The sequence below is a fragment of the Cebus imitator genome, unplaced genomic scaffold, assembly GCF_001604975.1.
Source record: "Cebus imitator isolate Cc_AM_T3 unplaced genomic scaffold, Cebus_imitator-1.0 Scaffold69, whole genome shotgun sequence".
In the NCBI taxonomy this organism is placed as follows: domain Eukaryota; kingdom Metazoa; phylum Chordata; class Mammalia; order Primates; family Cebidae; genus Cebus; species Cebus imitator.
This window is the reverse complement of record NW_016107384.1, coordinates 2538487-2542381: the sequence shown is the minus strand read 5'-3', so window position 1 is coordinate 2542381 and position 3895 is coordinate 2538487. Positions and strand designations below refer to the sequence as shown.

Below are 3895 nucleotides of genomic sequence, written 5' to 3'. Positions count from 1 at the left end.
ACTGCAACCTCTGCCTCCTGGGTTCAAGCAATTCTCCTGCCTCAGCCTCTCAAGTAGCTGGGATTACAGGCATGAGCCACCATGCTCGATTAATTTTGTATTTTTAGTAGAGACAGGGTTTCACCATGTTGGTCAGGCTGATCTCAAACTCCTGAACTCAGGTGATCCGCCTGCCTCAGCCTGCCAAAGTGCTGGGATTACAGGCCTGAGCCACTGCACCTGGCCAGTAATTGTTTTATGAATCTGGGAGCTCTAGCATTAGGTGCATATGTGTTTAGGATTGTTATATTTTCCTGTTGGACAAGGCCTTTTACCATTATATAATGCCTCTCTTTGTGTCTTTTAACTGCTATTGCTTTGAAGTTTGTTTTGTCTGATACAAGAATAACTCCCCATGCTCACTTTTGGTGTCCATTTGCATGAAGTGCCTTTTTCCACCCCTTGACTTTAAGTTTATGCGAGTCATTACATGTTTAATGAGTCTCCTGAAGGCAGCAGATAGTTGGTTGTTGAGTTCTTATGCATTCTTCAGTTCTTTATCTTTTAAGTGGAGCTTTTAGGCCATTTACATTCAATGTTAGTATTGAGATGTGAGGTACCATTCCATTCATTGTGCTATTTGTTGCCTGTGTACCTTGGTTTTTTTGTTGTTTGTTTTTGCTTTTTAAATCGTACTTTTGTTTTATAGGTCCTGTGTGATTTATGCTTTAAAAAGGTTTTGTTTTGTTATGTTTCCAGGATTGTTTCAAGATTTAGAGCTCCTTTTAGCAGTTCTTTTAGTGCTGACTTGGTACTGGCGAATTCTCTCCACATTTTGTTTATCTGAAAAAGACTATCTTTCCTTCATATATGATGCTTAGTTTTGCTGGATACAAAATTCTTAGCTGATAATTATTTTGTTTGAGGAGGCTGGGGATAGGGCTCCAGTCCCTTCTACCTTATAGACTTTCTGCTGAGAAATCTGCTGTTAATCTGATAGATTTTCCTTTGTAGGTTCCTAGTGCTTTTGTCTCATAGCTCTTAAGATTCTTTCTTTCATCCTAAGATAACCTGATGACAGTGTGCCCAGGCGATGATCTTTTTGCGATGAATTTCCCAGGTGTTCTTTGTGCTTCTTGTATTTGGATGTCTTGGTCTCTAGCAAGGCCAGGAAAGTTTTCCTTGATTATTCCCCAAAATATGTTTTCCAAGCTTTTAGATTTCTCTTCTTCCTCAGGAACACAAATTGTTCTTAGATTTGGTCTTTTAACATAATCCCAGACTTCTTGGAGGCTTTGTTTATATTTTCTTACTCTTTTTTCTTTGTCTTTGTTGTATTGGGTTAATTTGAAGATTTGTCTTCGAATTGTGAATTTCTTTCTTCTTAGTGTTCAATTCTACTGCTGAGACTTTCCAGAGCATTTTGCATTTCAATAAATGTGGTCAGTGTTTCCTCAATTTTTGATTTTTTTTTTCTTTAAGCTATTTATTTCCTTGAATATTTCTCCCTTTACTTCTTGTATTGTTTTTTGGATTTCCTTGCATTGGGCTTTGCCTTTCTCTGGTATGTCCCTGATTAGCTTAATAAATAACCTCCTGAATTCTTTTTCAGGTAAATCAGGGATTTCTTTCTGGTTTGGATCCATTGCTCATGAGCTAGTGTGATTCTTGGGGGTGTTAAAGAGCCTTGTTTTGTCGTATTACCAGAGTTGGTTTTCTGGTTCCTTCTCATTTGGGTAGGCTCTGTCAGAGGGAAAGTCTAGGACTGAAGGCTGTTGTTCAGATTCTTTAGTCCCATGGGGTATTCTTTTGATGTAGTACTTTCTTCCTTTTCCTATGGATGTGGCTTCCTGTGAGCCAGACCTCAGTGATTGTTGTCTCTCTTCTGGGTTTAGGCACCCAGCAAGTCTGTCCAGCTCCAGGGTAGTACTGGAGCTTGTCTGCACAGAGTCCTATGATTTGTGGGGGCCTCTCAGCTGTGGATACCAGCAACTGTTCTAGTGGAGGTTGCAGTGGGTGAAATGGACTCTGTGAGGGTTCCTAGCTTTGGTGGTTTAATACTCTGTTTTTGTGTTGGTTGGCGTCTTGCCAGGAGGTGGCCCTTTACAAAGAGCATCAGTTGTGGTAGTAAAGAAAGGAACTGACGGTGGGTGGGATCCTACAACTTCCAAGAGTGTATGCCCTTTGTCTTCGGGTACCAGGGTAGGTAGTGAAGGCCCATCAGATGGGGGGAGGGCTAGGTGTATCTGAGCTCAGACTCTCTTTTGGTGGGTCTTGCTGCAGCTGCTGTGACGGATGGGGGTGAGGTTCCCAATTCAATGGAGTTGTGTACCTGCGAGGCTTATGGCTGCCTCTGCTGAGATGGTCACAGACCTTACCTAGCTCCCAAGCAATCTGAAGGGCTGGTCTCTCTCCCACTGTGCCTACCCTAACAGCACTGAGTCTGTTTCCAGGCAGTGGGTGAGCAGGGCTTGAGAACTTGCCCCAGGCTACCAGCCTCCCAGTTGTGAAAGAAAAGGGCTTTAGTTTCTTCCCCCACCTGTGGAGTCTGCACACTGGATTCACACCTTCCTTTGAGCTCTGGCCAGGAGGCTTCTTGCCTGGTTCAAATTGTTACAAAGTTCAGCTGGAGACTTTCTTCTCCCTGTGGCACTTTCCACATGCCTCTGGCTGCCCTCCCGAAGGATCCGTGTGGTGCCAGGCAGGAATGGCCTGCCTGGGGACTCAACAAGCTCCTGGGGCCTTGTTGAGAACAAGCCCACTGCGGCTTCTTCTCCTGTATTTCCCTTGGGTGTCTAAACTGAGTCTGCTCCAGGAAAGGTCAGAAACTTCTCCCGCAAATTAGACCTTCAGTTTCCCCAGTGAGTGTGTGTGTGTGGGAGAGGAGGATCTCCCTTTCCCACTTTTGTAGTTTGGGCAATCACAGCATTTGGGGTGTCTCCTAGGTCCTGCAGGAGCAGTCCTCTTCCTTCAGAGGGTCTGTGGGTCTTTTGGGGATTCCTGGTTTGTTCTTGCAGTTGTTCTGGAGGAAAATTCACTACATGAGCCTCCACACACTGCTCTGTCCATCCACATCGGAGCTGCAATTTAATTCTGCCTCCTGTCAGCTATGATGATCTCTCTCCTGATCTCTATTCATTTTTAATTATATTTTAAAATGGGATTGATCTGCAAAAGATTGGGGCTTGGGGGGTGGGGGGGACCTGTTCTTTCACTACAGGTAGTGTGTGAGAAGCTCTGCTCAGCATACTCAGGCTGTTTTCAGCGTTATCTCCTACTGTTTTTCCCCTAGTTTACTTCACTCTGTACTCCTTGCTGTTCCTCAAGCATGCTAGGCAGGCTCTCACCTCAGATCTTTTGAACTTGATTTTCTTTTTTTTCTGAAATACTATTCTCCCAGACAGGAACATAGCTCCATTTGTCTTTGGAAAAGTCCTTTTCAGTTTGTTGATATTTATTCTCTACCACCCACTCTTCTTTTGTGCTTACTGGGCCCCTTAGATCAGTGAGATGAAAGTGAGCACCCTTGTCTTATTCTTGGCTTTTTGTGGTATTTCTCAAGTTCTGTTACTATGTATACATTTTTTAGGCTTTTTGATAAATGTTCTTTTTTATATTAATGAATGTTTGCTTTTTTCTTAGTTTGCTAAAAATTGTTTTTAATCATGAGTGTTGAATACTTTTTCTGCATACATAGTGATGATCATACTTTTTCCATTTTAATCTTTTGATGGGATATAGTAATAGATTTTTCTGATGGAATCTTTTATCACCAAAACAGATATACAAACATAAAAATAAGTAAGAAAAAGAAGATAAAGTGTTTTGAACAGTTCATTTAGAAAATTCTTCCTAGTTTAGATGTTATCTTTTATCCTAAACTATGTGTATTTATTCTTTTTTTTTTTTTTTTTTT

At 41.9% G+C, this 3895-nt stretch overlaps 1 protein-coding gene across 1 annotated transcript in view; it reads left to right on the top strand.

Moving 5' to 3' along the window:
• Positions 1-3895, top strand: part of RALGAPA1 (Ral GTPase activating protein catalytic subunit alpha 1) — a 285382-nt gene that overhangs the window by 97482 nt on the left and 184005 nt on the right. The gene's annotated exons all lie outside the window — the stretch shown is intronic.